This window comes from Saimiri boliviensis, chromosome 9, assembly GCF_048565385.1.
Source record: "Saimiri boliviensis isolate mSaiBol1 chromosome 9, mSaiBol1.pri, whole genome shotgun sequence".
Lineage (NCBI taxonomy): Eukaryota > Metazoa > Chordata > Mammalia > Primates > Cebidae > Saimiri > Saimiri boliviensis.
The window spans coordinates 118,828,811-118,844,917 of record NC_133457.1 but is presented as its reverse complement, the minus strand read 5'-3'; the positions used below and the strand labels follow the sequence as shown (position 1 = coordinate 118,844,917).

At 38.4% G+C, this 16,107-nt stretch overlaps 1 long non-coding RNA gene across 1 annotated transcript; it reads right to left on the bottom strand.

Annotated features, from left to right (window-relative positions):
• Positions 1–4,128: 4,128 nt before the first annotated feature.
• Positions 4,129–8,412, bottom strand: LOC104652113 (uncharacterized). The gene is made up of 3 exons (XR_745458.1): positions 8,209–8,412; positions 4,855–5,055; positions 4,129–4,365 (listed from the first exon to the last, which is right to left on the bottom strand). It is a non-coding gene; the product is annotated as an uncharacterized LOC104652113 (long non-coding RNA).
• Positions 8,413–16,107: the final 7,695 nt, after the last annotated feature.

Sequence of the window (16,107 nt, the reverse complement as noted above, 5' to 3'; positions counted from 1 at the left end):
TATTTCTTAAGAATATCAGGTCCAAGTTTTTTTCTAATAAATGTACTCATTGTATGCCTATGTATGATATTGTTATTAGAAACTGATAGAAAAGTCGTCCCTCAGAGAGCAATGATGTTGAAATTCTGAAGGTATTTCTAGCTGTGACTTCTTTCTTTCCTTTCTCTCTTAATTTGTCAATCCTTTCTTTAGTAGTGAGAAACTTGGCTCTCATGATCTACAATCTATTTACTTATTTACTTAATCCTAGTACATATATAAGAGTATTTCTGAATTGCTTACTCATACTTTTATGAGAAACAGATTTACAAGCTAAAGCCCAGCATGTTCCAACAATTTTTTTGTGTGTGCCTTTAGCCTTTTGACAGCCAGTCACAATTCTGTTGTCTAAAGTTACTTCAGTGAGTTATTTTCTTCCTCTTCCCCTTCAATGAGGTGATACTCATTTGTCACTTTCCTTTATTCCTATTTGTATTCTGTGTTTGGTTCCTGTCATATCCTGTTGATTTTTCTTGTATGTTTAGTTACATTTTTTTTGCTTATGTGTTTATTTGTGTGTGTTTATTTTATCATCAAGATTCTAGGAGTCAAAACAATATCATAAGGTATACTTAGAGAAATGCTTCCTCCCCATGTTCCTGCTACCCTGTTCTCACTCCCACACACCCCATGGAGATAAACAATCTATCTAATTTCTTGTTTATCCAGCCTGGATTTCTTTTGCACACATGAGCAGATGAATGTATATTTTCTTATAGCCCCTTTTTTTCTACATGAAGAAGAATATACTATACATAATTTTCTGAATTTTGCTGTTTTCACCTGACAGTATATTCTGGAAATTACTTCAAGCCAGTTTGTAGAACTCTGCCTCATTCTTCTTACAGCTGCACAGTACTCCACTTTGTGGATGTGCCATTGTTTATTCAAATGCTCACCTATGTATGGACATTTAGGTTTGTTTCCAAATTTTTGCAATTATGAACAAGACTGCCATGAATAATCCAGTGTATATGTGTTTTCATATTGCTGGGAATGCACCTTCAGGGTAGATTCTCAGAAGTGGAACTGCAATGCAAAAGTTGCAGCCATGTGTAGTTTTGTTAGATTTTGCCAAATTCCTCTCTTGAGGGGTTGCACCGGTAGGCGTTCCCATCAGCAAAGTGTGGCAATTCCTGCCTCCCCATAGCCTCGACAACAAAGAATACTGACACACAGTTTAATTTTTGCCAGTCTGATAGGTGATAAATTGTAGGTCAGAATTTGTATTTTCATTTCTCAAACTATGAGTGATTGGTCCTTCATATGTTTCAGGAACATTTTTGTATCTTTGCGTGTTTGTATAATTGTTCCTGTCGTCCCTTGTGTTTTAAAAATCAGCTTTTTTTTTTCTCTTTGCACCTTAAATTTTAAGAATTCTTTATATATATAATCTATATTAGTGCTTTGATTGTACCATCTGTTGTACATATTTTCTCCCAGTTTTCAGTTGTCTTTCGACTTCAGTTTTGTTTTATTTGCTTTTTTATGTAGTTTTTTTTTTTCATTAGTAAAATGTATCCATCTTTTCCTGTATTGCTTTGGATGTGCAGTCATAATTACAAAGCCTTTCTCTGCACCGTGGTTAAAGCAGAGTTTGGTTTTGTTTTATTCTAGTGTTTGTATAGTCTCACTTTAAAATAATTGGATTCTGTTTGGAGTTCATTCTTGTAGATAGTGTAAAATATGAACCTAATTTTACTTTTTCTCAAGTGGCTACCCAGTTGCCCCAACACCGTTTATTAAAAATTTCTTCTTTACCTCAATGCTTTGAGATGTTACCTTTATTATATAATAAATTTGCATGGGTACTTGGGACTTTTTGTGGGCCATCTTTTATATACCACTGGTCTTTTAGTCTACTAATGTACCTGAACCATGCTGATTTAAATATAGTGGCTTTATGGTATGTTTCAATATCTTCTAAGGCTACTCCATCTAGAGTCCTACTCTAGAGCTACTCTCTTTCAGAAAGGAAAGAATACCTTTATTTTCTGTTATTTTTCCCCCATTATTCCTAATATTTATTTTCCCTTATGAACTTTAGTGTCAATTTGTTTGACTCTGTAAAATAACTCACAAATGAGTAACTTAGGAAAAAGTTTAGAAGGAAATAAAGAAGGGCAGAAAAAGATGAAGACTAAAGACACGGAAGCCTTCCTCCTCACGATTCTTATAACCCAGCTGGGAACATATCTCATCTGCTAGTAAAGACTCAAGATGGGACTCCTACTGCATGCCTCCCTACGCTACAGCAGGCACCAAAAATAGAGCAGTAAAATGAACACAGAGGGCGTTTCTCACCCTGAAGAGGTGGGCACAAGTCTTGGCTTTATTAAGCACAATTTGATAAATGGTCTACAGGCTTTTTTCTTTTTGCTAAATATTCCCAGGAGAGAAAATAGAGAATTGTGAAATATGTCATAAAGTTCAAAACGGATCTCCATGTGTGGAGCTTGTCAAGTCAAGCATCTCTACGTCAGTCTTGACGTCTTCCTCTTTCACTGCCAACACCTGATCAATCACTCTCGTCTGTGTATTTCATTTTCATTATATCTCTCTAGTCCACCCACCTCTTTCCAGCTCACTGTCACTCTTCTAGACCAGGACTTCAGGCCAACATCACATTTTATCTGAATTACTGTACTTATGTCCTCAGTTATCTCTCTCCCTTCCTCTTCCTGTCTCCTCTCAGCCAGAATAACCTTTACAATCCTGAGTCAGATTCTGTCTCTCACTAGCCTCACACCCTTCAGCGGCTTCTGACTGCTGTTGGGCGAATGTTCAAACTCTTTATCACGCTTTACAAGGCTCTGCATGATCTGTCTCTGCCCGCCTCCTGGCGCCACTCCCCTTGTCACTGCTGTCGCCACTCTGGCTTCACTCTGACTTTTAGGAAGTACATGCTTCTTTCTGTAGGTTATTCCAACGCCTGTAACCTCCTCTGAGTTCTACCCTTCTGCCTAGTAAACTCCTACTGATCCCTTCATCCAGATTTAAACATTCCCTCTTGGAGGAAGGCTTTTCTGTGTTCCCATCCTTCATTCAGGTTTCTTACTCCTCACATTCCCTGAACTGTGTGCCTTCTTGAGGTCACTCAGAAATAACTTGTAACATTCATGGATTGAAGGAAGAAGAAAAATAACGAAGAAAGAATAACAAGTGAACTCAAAACTGAAACTTTCCAACATTTGAGCAGTGCAATGTCATCAGTGTTTTGGATGATAGTGTTGATGGGGTATTTGCTGTGGAAAATTGAACAAAGTTTACTTACTTGCAGATAGACTCATTTAGATTTATGAATTTAAAATGTATACCTTTTTATGCCATCTTCTATAATTACTGTGGTTTGGATTACAACTTGTCGTTTGAGATTTTTATTTCAAGCACTCAAATAACAAAAGGCGACCATTTCTTACATTATCTCCAACACTGCCAGGTGTTCTTCCATCATCAAATTGTTAAAGAAAACACACAAAACATATGGTTTCCATTGCTCCCTGCATAATCTGGAGCTATAGAAATGTAGGATGCTCATACTCTCAGCAGAAAGAAGTGAGCATGAAATATTCATGAGCTTAGTGTTTGTGATTATTAAGTAAAGGCCAATTCTGGTGAGTTTGTCATTTTTTCAAAAACCTGTAGTTATTTATTAAGCAGCTGAAAATATTCTATATGATAGTTCTCATTATAATACTAACTGAGACACATTCCCCAAGAGGTACATGGAAGGTTCTTGAAAATAAAGGACAGAAAATCCTTAGGAAATACAGATGCATTCAGCAAACCAATTCCCAGCATCTTTAAGGTTTTCAAAAGGTGCCCATCATGATATTTATTTTAACTTCCAGTAGAAAAGTGGAGCATAAGGCTTTGGTATTTGGAGATACTCAGAGGTGGAGCTAAGTCTTCCTCTTCACTTACTAGTTGTTGTGATATTGGTCAAGTTACTAAACTTTGCTTAGTGTCCATTTTCTTTTTCTAATCTGCAAAGTGACAGCAGTAATTGCATGAGGCTCCTAGGTTGGTTGCCAACAGTGTTGAGGTAATGCAATGCCAAGTATTTATCTCAGTGTCTTCTACATAACACATCGTTGATATTTTGTTTTTATTGATTATGGTATGTAATATTTCTCTTGAAAGTTGGTATTAATTTTATACAAATGGAAAGCAAGTTGGTCAAGTCCTGGGTCAACAACCTGCTAAGGTCAGAATTAGTGAAAACAGTGTGTTGATTTAGATTCCAAAGAGCAGAAGTTCAGAGATGGCTCTGTTACATCTTTCATTTGAAACTTTGAGTAAGTCACTGGATCTTATATCCCTGATCTATAAAATGAGGATGATACTTGCTTTAATTGCATGAAGTTAATGAGATCTTAAAAATCAACATATTTTATGCATTGTAATAATATTTTTAAATGGCAGCTTTTTCTATTTCTTTCATCTAAAAAATATTTAGTGAGCACTTGCACTTTGATGGAGCCACTTTGATTTGACTGCAAGAAAAGAGATGTATTAAATGTCTTGTTTCAGTAAGTTCTATTCATATCTCCCTACTAGTCAGGAGAAAATAAGCATTTGGTGCTGTAAAAGCCCATAAATCTACTGCTATAAGTTGATAAATTAATTTTACAAATATGTGCAGTAACTATGGGTTCAAAAACGTGGTGAAATATTCAAAAATTGAAACATTGCTCACAATGGCAAACTGTAGGATGAATTCTAAGATATCATTAATAGTGAATAAAATAAATCAAAATGTGATATATCCATGCAAAGGAATGTTATGCAGCTCTTAAAAAGAATAAGACATACCTGCATTTGTGGCATCATTTTCATACTGCGAGGTAATGCTGCAGAGTCGTTGGGGCACAGAGTCTAGACTGCTTGGATTCAAATCACACTCCACTTCCTTCAGTGTAACTTTGTTCAAGTCACTTTCTGCATTACACCACCCTTTCCCTGTGTCTCCAACTGGCTGATACTTGTGTCTCTCCCAGAAGATGTAGGGATCATCTGAAAAGAATTTAGAAAAGTGCCAGGTTTAGACACATACTCTATGTGGGTGTGTTTGCTGCTGTTGTTATTATTATTATTGAAGTGGATATCTCAAAGATTTATTAAGTAAAAATCAAGATGCATAAATACTGTCCACATTCTACTACTCATGTATAAAAGCATATGTTAGAGGATGGAAAATATAGTTTAAATGAACAACACACATTTCTGTAAGAATCTAGAAGAAGTTCACTACATTGCTATCTTTTTGGAGGGTAAATGGAAAACTGAGTGACATGAGAGGGGAGGAGAGAGAAGTATCTCTAATTTGAAAAGAATTTTAACCTGTTTAAAATATTCAACATATTCACATATCACCTCTTTAAAACAACCAAGGAAAATAAAATAAGTAAATAATCAGTGATTGTATATTTCTAATCTTTTTTCTATCTAGGCCACATTGATGAGCCTAGTATTTGTCGTGTGTGTGTGTGTGTGTGTGTATGTGTGTGTGATTGTTACATGCTAGCACCTCAGTCCTCCAGGGTTCATTTTCATCAAGGTAAATCAGGGTAAAAACCTCTACGCACTTTTAGATCCTCAACAAAACCTTGAATACTTTTAGAAATTAAATACCCTGAAATGAATTGGAGCATCTCAGAGCCCAGAAAGCATGAGTCATGGAGAATGGACTCCTCCAGCAACTCACAATTTGAGGCTCCTCAGCACTCAGGACGGCTGTATGTGGGAGGCCCCAGAGATTTGCCTGAAATAGGGTCAGTTGGAGTCTGTCTCAATAAATTTACAAGCATGTTTTATTAAAAGGAGTTGCTTCTTTGAGACCGCAGTCACTATTAAACTAAGAAGAAAGTTTTGAAAAAAATTAAAACTACCCTCTTTACCCTCCTTAAATAGAACATCAATTTATGTAAATTGTTTTTTATAAGTAGCCTCAGAGTCATTTAAAGCATTTTACTTAATCCGTGTGGGCGAAGCCTCCAGGTTTCCAGCTTTTGTGCTTCTGCTGGAAGAGAGCTTCTCAGAGTTGCGTGGTTTTCAGAAGGTGCTTACAAGGTTTCCCAAGAGGAATTGTCCATAGCAAGCAATCCAGAGCCAGAGACCTCAGTCATTGCAGCAGGAGGCTTATCTGTAGGTTTCTCTGGCAGGCTTAGCTGTACTTTTATTAGCAAGACAGGCAATCTTGGGAGCCCATGTCTCAAAGCAACACAGCCCTCCCTCTACCATTTGCTGATAACATGTACCTCTTGACCATGAAGAAGAAAGACACTGCCTAGGCTCTGCTTTCAGGGGAAATACATGTGACCGGAAGAAGGAATTGAAGGTCCTTTTTTTTTTTTTAATTGTACTTTGGGCTCTAGGGTACATGTGCACATCCTGCATCCTGCAGGATTGTTACATAGGTACATACATGCCGTGATGGTTTGCTGTCTCCAACCCCCACCCTGCCCCTGTCGCCTACATCAGGCATTTTTCCTGATGTTATCCCTCCCCATCCTCCCCACCTCCTGTGCTGTCCCTCCCCTTCCCTCTACCCCCACACCTAGCCCAGTGAATGTTGTTCCCTTCCCTGTGCCCAAGTGTTCTCATTGTTCATCACCCACCTATGAGTGAAAACATGCGGCATTTGGTTTTCTGTTCTTGTATCAGTTTGCTGAGAATGATAGTTTCTAGATTCATCCATGTCTCTACAAAGGACACAAACTCACTGTTTTTATGGCTGCATAGTATTCCATGGTGTACATGTGCCACATTTTCCTTGTCCAGTCTATTATTGATGGGCATTTGGGTTGGTTCCAGGTCTTTGCTATTGTAAACAGTGCCTCAACGAACATACGTGTGCATGTGTCTCTCTTTAGGGACATACAGGAGAGGCAGCAAACTCTTGTCCTTAGCAGGAATACACATGAGTCTCTTGCTGTGCCCACTAGTCCAATGACACTCCCTCGCTGTCTTTTGTTCTGGACACAGAGAGCTTGGTTGTGATCACGGCTCTGCCTCTTACTAGCTATATGGATTTCAGCACACTATTTAAGCTTTCTAGGCCACAATTTTCAAATCTGTATAGTGGGAATAAATAAATTCATTCAGCCAATATCTGAGTTGATACTCTTTGCGTGATTTAGACTTTTTCAGTACAGGGAATAGTGACAGAGGTACAAAAGAGAGTCTGTTCAGGGAGCCTGTATTCTAGACTGTAATAAAATATTCGTCCTTAGGTTACTGATTGTAATGGGACCTTTCTCCTAAGGTTACTGAGGGTGATGGGCCATTCCTCTTAGGGTTACTGACAATGGTGGAGTATTCTTCCTAAAGTTATTACACATTTCTCATAAGATTATTGAAGGTGTGAAAGGACAGTGTCTACCCACAAAATTAATTCTGGAGACTTGAAGAAATGTAGGTCAAGCTGTCGGCAGGGCCGTCCCAGATTAGGCACTGAGTACGAACACTGCCCACCTCAGCCTAATTTTCAGTTTCTCAGGGAGGCCCCCAACTGGTTCAAATTCTTCTATTCTGTGCTTTCAGAAAATCCTGGTACCTCTCCTTGAGGATCTTACTACATTTGCAATTTTATATTAACTTGGGTAATTATTCAATTTATTTCTGATTCTCCCACCAGAACTTAAGTTTCATCAGGACAGGGTTGCTGGCTTTTTATTACTGTTATTTTTCTCTATTTTCTCCCAAGGGTAGTTGCCCAGTGAAGGCCTGGGAGATTTACATACTTGTATTTTTAATGAATAAATGAGCATATGGGGCAAAATATGCCCTCTCTTTCATTTCATATAGCCAGAATACATATTTCTCTTGCTTATCCCAGCCAGGATCTAAATATGCAAATATGCTGCTTTTCTGCAAGATAACTCACTGTGAGTCAATTGTAGGATGGGCACAATACAATGGAGCCCAAATTTCTCAGGTGAGCATCAGCATTTTCTCTAACCTAGAACCACTGCCTCATTTGCATTGTTAACTGTTTTATGAATATGTTCAACTCCATACCTGGCATTTGATGCCTTAATAGGCTTTCTAAGAGGTTTTGTGATGGAGAAATTGTCCTCCAAATACTCTTGGTGGCCCCCTACATGTTCTTTTATAATGTCTACCTGGCAGGTGCACTGAACGTACAATGAAGTCAGCAATAATTACCTCTGAAATCCAAAACCACATACTGTTTCGGACCTGGGAGGGATTTAGCTGAATGCCCATATTAACTTGAAGCTCAGACTGAAGAAAAAAGAACACACCTGCTTTTCACATTTTAAGAACATTTGTGAAAATCCGTGGGCACCCTCTGTGTGCCGTGGCAGGGCACAGCTCAGACTTGCTACCCCTGCCTTCTGTACTTCTTTTCTGTGGGTTATTTTGTCTTCTCTGGAATCTTCTCACATTCCATTTTCATTGTGACTCCAAACAGCATTTTCATTTTGGATGTATGGCAGTCCAAGGTTGTGTCAGAGAATAAAATCAAATTAACAGAGGGTCAAACATTCAGGACGACCAAGCCCAGGCATGAATGTGAAATCGTTAACACAAGGGCAACCTCTCAAGGGTTATGGAAACATAAGAAAGACAAATGCAGATGAGGACAGGCTAAGGGACTGGCTGACCACACCACGACTGACCTTAAGGGAAATTCTGGGCACATAGTAGGCATTTAGAGTTCTGTTTGGATGATTCTGTAGGGTGATCAACCATCCTGGTTTTCTCAAGACATGAATTCCTGTGCTAAAATTGGGAAAATCCCAAGAAAACTAGGTCAAGCTGGTCACCTGAGATTAGCATACACTGAGTTTGGGATTTTCTGACAGCCCAGACTCATCCTGTTTGCACCCTGTGATAACCATGATCTCAGGCAAGATTACATTCACTTCCCTTCTATGCTTTCCAGCCGTATGAGTTGAAAGCACATGTCCATATTGTATCTCTTGCGGACAGTGCACTTGGAGACAGAAAGGATGAGTGAGGGAAGAAAGAATCGTTGCATTTTGAAATACCCAACATATTCTTTCTCTCCTTTTATTCTCTTTTCAGGCAAAGAAATGTGATACGGACATCTAAGAGCTTTCAGAATATAATTTCAAAGGCAGGACTGATTCTCTGAAAAGTCATCAAATGTACTGTCTGACAGCAGTTCCTGCCCAGCAGATGAACAGGATACCTACAATACAGTGACGACCATGTCATCAGGGCCATGAGATGTACAGAGTTGACCAGGGAGCAACAAAAATGTAACTCAAAACAGAAAGCCATGCAGCCGAGTGCAGTGGTCGCTGGAGGATGTATATACATATTCTTGTGATTAGAAAAAAATTTCAAGTCATCGAAGACAGAAAAGGAAAACTGGGGAAACAAAGAATTGAAATCAACACATAAGGGACAAGGCTACAGTTGCTACATTTATGGTCTTAGAAGGAAAAAAAAAAAAAGGCTTTAAGGTGAGGGAAAAAAGTGGATCAGAGTTCAGAAATCCCTCCAGGGCATGAGCAAAATGAAGCGAGAGACTCCTATGTAGGAAGATAATACCATGCCCGAAGCTAGAAAAATTCTAGACTTGGTATAACAGAGTTAACATGCAGTTGAAAAAAAATTTCCTAGGGTCAGATCACACAGATGGGTGCCCCACACCACTCCAGGAATTCAAAACAAAGAGGATGTTCTGGAGGAGGCTGGACAAGGAACAAATGGCTCTGTTGCAAAAGTAAGTAAGATTTCTGTGCCGGCCACTCCAATGGCTCAGGGCACACTTCTATTTGTTTATTTTTAATTGGCCCTCAGCAGCATCACAGTAGGAACTGGAAAAGCTAAACTGGACCTGAATTCAAGACTGAAGACCCTCATCCACAAAAACCCAGCTCTGTTCCCTCAGGCTGCATTGGGCAGTAAGTTGAGGGACCACTTTAACAATGACAGACAGGCGAAATCTCACATGCTTTCTGAGGAAATAGATGTAAAAAATAAAGAGGAACAAAATATTCATAAAATGTTTGTATCTTAGCAATTGCAGATAAAAATTAAAGTGCATTTAAAATGCCACCTTAAGATGCATGTGTGTTCTGGGTCAGATGAGTGTATGCATGCAATGCACCCTGTATTATGTCATGTTTAGGCTGCTTGGTTCTACTGGAATATTCTGCCATACCCATATTTGACATTCAACAGGTATGTACTGAACACCTGTTGTATACATGGAATGATTCTAAGCCATTCATGTATGTATAGAACAGTGAATATAGGGACAAAATTTCTGCCTTCATGAAACTTATATTCTTATTAGCAAGACAGAAAAAAATATCTAATATACATCCTGTGTAAGTACTATAGAGACAATAAAGAATATAGCAGGGTAAATCAAACCATTTGTGATAGGAGCAATATTTGAGACAGGCCACTCAGGCAAAACCTCTCTGGGAGGAATTGAGCCATGACACATATACCACCATATATACCATATATAAATATTATCTAGGACAGAGGGAATAGCCAGGGCAAAAGCCCCTGTGCTTATTATATTAAAGGACTACTGGGAGGTCAAAGAAATGATAGACACTTACACCAGCATGCTATCCATGGAGTGGTTAGAAGTATTTAGTAATAAGTGAAATACATTTTGAAGGCAAAGTTGACATCACATGACTTCTTTCTTTCTAACTCAAAAACCCCACATACCAGATTTCCCTGTTCACATGGACATTTATGACAGGTTCTCTAAATTGGGTCCCCTTAGGCTTTCAACTAAAAGGAGCATGGTGCTTAAAAAAGAGAAAGTAGGGAATGAGCTCATAATGTGATACCTTTAGTATTTAATTCATTCCTGTAACCATTCTTTCACGAATTCCTTTGGAAAGCACTTGCTTGGCATCTAATACAGCTTCAGCATTTGGTGGGCCTTGGAGGAGAAAAATGAGGAAGGCACAATCCCTGCATCCAAGGACACAATCTTGCTGATGAAGACAGACAGACGAACAGATGATTACAAAACAGTATGGTAAGTGCAGCCATCATCATTTATGTGTGTGCTCCATGTGATTTGAAGATAGAGGGTCAGCTAGGGAACTCTTTCACAGGAAGTGAGACTTTGGATAACATCACATCAATTAGGAAGAGAAGATGGCCTGGCAAAGTCAGGGAGGAAACCAGAATGGGAAGGAGAGGAGTGAGGGAATTCTAACAGAAAGTTACCTGAAGAGAAGCATGAATGGGCTGTGGGGAGGGCATAGCACATACAGGGGATACTGAGTTTGGTGCGGCTAATATAGCGGTGTTTCTCATAATTCACCAATGACTATGTGCCTTGCTAAATACATAGATTTTCAGATCCCTCTCTGGGAGACGCTGATTCATTAGGTGTCCCGACCTGCAGGACAACAACAGGAGCTCGAAGGGAGGGAGTGGGGATGGATGGGAACAGGAGGCGGGAAGAATGGAGACAAGACAAGAGTCTGATCAAGTCTCGTTTATTGTTGCTAAGCTCACAGCTTAAATAAGCGCAGGCAGAGAGGCAGGACAAAGGAAGCTTGCAGTTGGGAAATTCCTGCCTACATAAGTTTCAGGAAACTGAAACTTATCAGCAGGAAACATTAAACTGAAACTTATCGGCAGGAAACATTAAACTGAAACTTACACAAACCACAACATGGCTGAGCAGATCACAAAATGGCGGCTGTTGCTGCCCACAAGTAGGTGCAGGATAGGAAGTGGGTGTGCACATCTTCACAAGTACCAGAGGAATTGTGATCACTAAGAAGTTTGAGGTTCATGATATTAGAGGATAAAGAGTTGGGGGCGGGTGTACACCTGGAAAGAGAGACAGGATTAGAAGAGCCATACATAGAATGCATCATGGAAAAGAAGCAGGGACTTTGTTCTAAATGTCAACAATGAAATTCCTGAGACATTAAAAAAAAAGAAGAAGAAGAAAGGGAAGAAAGGAGAAAGAGATACGTGTAAGGCAGAAGGGGGATGGATGCCACAAACCACCATGGCATGTTTGTACCTGTGTAACAAACCTGCAGGATCCGCACATGTACCCCAGAACTTACAGTATAACATTTAAAAAGGAAAAAAGAAAAACGCCTTTAAATTTAAAAAATTCTAAAAAAACAAATTCCCAATTAAACTTGGCAAATTTCTCCAGTGTTATTTTATACTCAACATAAGTTGATGTTTTTAAGGATGAAGCTTTCAGTAGCTTCGCCATAGACAGTCTATGGAGTTCACATTTGTAACAAGCAGTGATTTTGCAGGTAAGGGTCCTCTTCCCTCACCTACACATAGATGATTTTACCTTTTCAAGAGGACAATGTTGCAAGTTTGTTGATGCAGACAAATAAACCCAGTTAGCACAAAACTGGCCTGTGCAAGTATATTAGTCACTTCTTCCAAGAAAAAATAAATAAATGACGTCCCACTGCATAATAAATGAATCTAAAGGAAGTGAAGGAAGCTTCATTTAAAGTCAAGAAAGAGCACAGATACTTGACAATATTTAATAGCTGAGAGAAATGACTGAACTCAGCACAAAGCCTAGTGCCTCTCAATCACTCCAGAGTTTGCAAGTTTTGTTTCATTCCTTTATGACAGGTGCAGTTTAATACAGTGTATTTACTTTTAGAGTTCCCCATTGACTTTGTTTCTAAATAATTCTCTCCAAACTCCGTATTTTTTTTTTAGACTCCACAGAATTACCACTTATCCCAGAAGTTAAAGAGAAAGTGCAAGTTAAAGAGAACATCTGTTTGTCCAAGCTATTACTAGGGGTTAGGTGTTTTGGATTCAGCCACACAGAAATGCAGGTCTATGTTCTGTGTTTCCTCATTTTTTTCTGTTCCAGTGTTTGTCTTCAAACGAATGCAGAAGCCCTTTTTGTCTTTCTGCATAGAACCTGCAGAATGAACTCCTAAATGTTTTCTCCTCATGGAAAATATAACTTTTAAAAACAAATAGTATGAACACAAGAAAAAATTATTATTCACACTGCTACTACTTGCAATTCAACACTGTAATAGCTAATTTTATGTCGGTTTTACTAAGCTAAGGAATGCCAAGATAACATACCAAATACAATTTCTGGGCGTGCCCATGAGGGTATTTTCAAAAGAGATTAATATTTCAATCAGTAGACTGATTAAATTTAAAAAATAAAGTATAAAAGCATGTGTAGTCCCTTGCTTTTTCTAAATCAATAATGCTCATTATAAAAAGTTTATTTAAAAAATTAAAATATAAAATTTGAAAACACCTCAAAATTCAACCAGAAATAGCATAATTAACGGTGTAAACAGCATTTCAAGCATCTTCCTATTAACCGACATGGATAGATGGTTGAATGGGTTAATGGTTGATGATTGGAAGAAAAAAGAAAGAAATATTCTAGGGAAATGTTATGTTTTGATATGATTTTTAAATATAAAATGTTGAATATTTTGTCAAATTTAACAGAATAAATGCAATAGAAATATAAAGTTATCTAAATGAAAAGAAATCATTCTACCCTTCAAAAATGTTTTTCTCATTTTCCCCAAATTTAGAAAAAATCATACATGACATTAAGAATTTGTAGTCTTTTTTACCTACAGTTTTACAGCTGTGATTTATTCAATTGTATAAATAAGAAATCTAACACCTCTTTCAAGTCCCTCTGAAACTTCCTAACTTACTCATTCACTACAGCTTTTTTTTACTTTTCAGGTTTATTATTTTATATTTCCAAAATATAATTTTTATAGTTATTTATCTGGTATGTATATTTAAATCAATAAACACACAGATATATTTTTATTGTTGACCATCAATCAGTTCTTTCGACAATCCTGTTTGAAACGTTTTATTTAGATTAAAATATGAAACGGCTCGATGGTATTGCCAAGTTCCATCCAGCCATTTTGCATTTTAATCTAACCAAAAGTTTTAGTTTTTTCAAGAAGGAATTTTGAATAACTCAATTGTGTATAATGCTCTTGTCTAACATCTTCTTACAAAATGTTGCTAACATCTGTTTTCTTTCTAAAAACCTACACCGCCTGTTACCACTACGTCTTGGCTGGTTGCTCATGCCGCTGTCTTCCATTACACTTGGGACTGACTGACTCTAAAACGCATCTTTCTTCAAGGTAGAGTTTATTGTTGTTCCGCTTCCAGGCTATACCTTATTGTAATTAATTCATGAAATCATTCATTTGACAAACTATGAGGTATGTACCACATGCCACACACTCTGTGAAGCAGTAGGCTTACAGAGATAGAAATGACCTCGATCAGGATCTTAATGAGACATCATCACCTGGTGAGGACGACACTCAAGAAAAATGGAAATGAAATTATATTAATAAAGAATGTTAGCCGGGTGCGGTGGCTCAAGCCTGTAATCCCAGCACATTGGGAGGCCGAGGCGGGTGGATCACGAGGTCAAGAGATCGAGACCATCCAGGTCAAAATGGTGAAACCCCGTCTCTACTAAAACACAAAAAATCAGCTGGGCATGGTGGCGTGTGCCTGTAATCCCAGCTACTCAGGAGGCTGAGGTAGGAGAATTGCCTGAACCCAGGAGGCGGAGGTTGCGGTGAGCTGAGATCACACCATTGCACTCCAGCCTGGGTAACAAGAGCGAAACTCCGTCTCAAAAAAAAAAAAAAAAAAAAAGAATGTTATGTTATTGGGCCTATAATAGAGATATCTAGAGGGTGCTGGGAGAAAACAGGGTTTAGTTTCATACCTGTTTTTTCTTTCCTTTTTTAAAAATTATACTGTAAGTTCTGGGGTACATGTGCAGAACGTGCAGGTTTGTGACATAGGTATGCACGTGCCATGGTGGTTTGCTGCATCCATCACCTTGTCATCTACATTAGGTTATTTCTCCGAATGCTATCCTTCCCTTAGCCCCTCACCCCCAATAGGCCCAGTGTGCGACGCTCCCCTCCCTGTGTCCATGTGTTCTCATTGTTCAACCCCCACTTATGAGTGAGAACATGCTACATGTGATTCTCTGTTCTTGTGTCAGTTTGTTGAGAATAATGGTTTCCTGCTTTATCCATGTGTCTGCAAAGGACACAAACTCATCCTTTTTTATGGCTACGTAGTATGCTATGGTGTATATGTGCCACATTTTCTTTATCCAGTCTATCATTGATGGGCATATGGGTTGGTTCCAATTCTTCGCTATTGTGAATAGTGCCACAATAAACATATGTGTGCATGTGTCTTTATAATAGAATGATTTACAATCCTTTGGGTACATACCCAGTAATGGGACTGCTGGGTCAAATGGTATTTCTATTTCTAGACCCTTGAGGAATTGCTGAATTGTCTTCCACAATGGTTGAATGAACTTACACTCCCACCACCTGCTTTTTCTTATAATCTTTTACAATCTCACATAATTTTTGTGTGTGTGTGTGTGTGTGTGTGTTCTGGGTTAGATGGTTCTTTGTTATGAAGGGCTCTTCTGTTCATTGTAGAATATTTAGAGGCAACCATGGCCTCTACTCACTGAAAGACGATAGTACCCCATGTCCCCAGGGGCGCCAATCACCACAGAGAAGGACACTGCCTTAAATCAACACTCCCTTTGAATCATCTATTTTGTTTGGTTAATTGCCTTACCAAGTGGAGACATCTGGTGGTAAGTTTAATTTTATTTTTTTGAGTCACTTATTCACACTGTATTATTCACTTGAAATGTGAGGAAGGTAAGATTAATGGATTTATTATCTTTAAGCGTGTATTCCGCTGTCACTCTAAGAAATATCATTGTTCTAAGTTGACAGCGAAGGAGTCCAACTTTTCTGATTATACACTGTGCTGTTCAGCAAATCAACAGCACAAATGTCAGTCTAGAGTTTTGAGAAATTGTATGTATTAATTTTTTTAAAAAAATCTTTATTCTGTTTCTCTAATTAAATACATCACAGTTAATTTTTTTAAAAAAACATACCCCAGACAGTTCACTGATCCTAAAAGTGGTGCATGGTGGGGGTGTTGGCAAACAGATAAACTTCAGTGGATAGATCGAGTTCAAGCATCCACGTTCTTGACACCTACAAAATAATT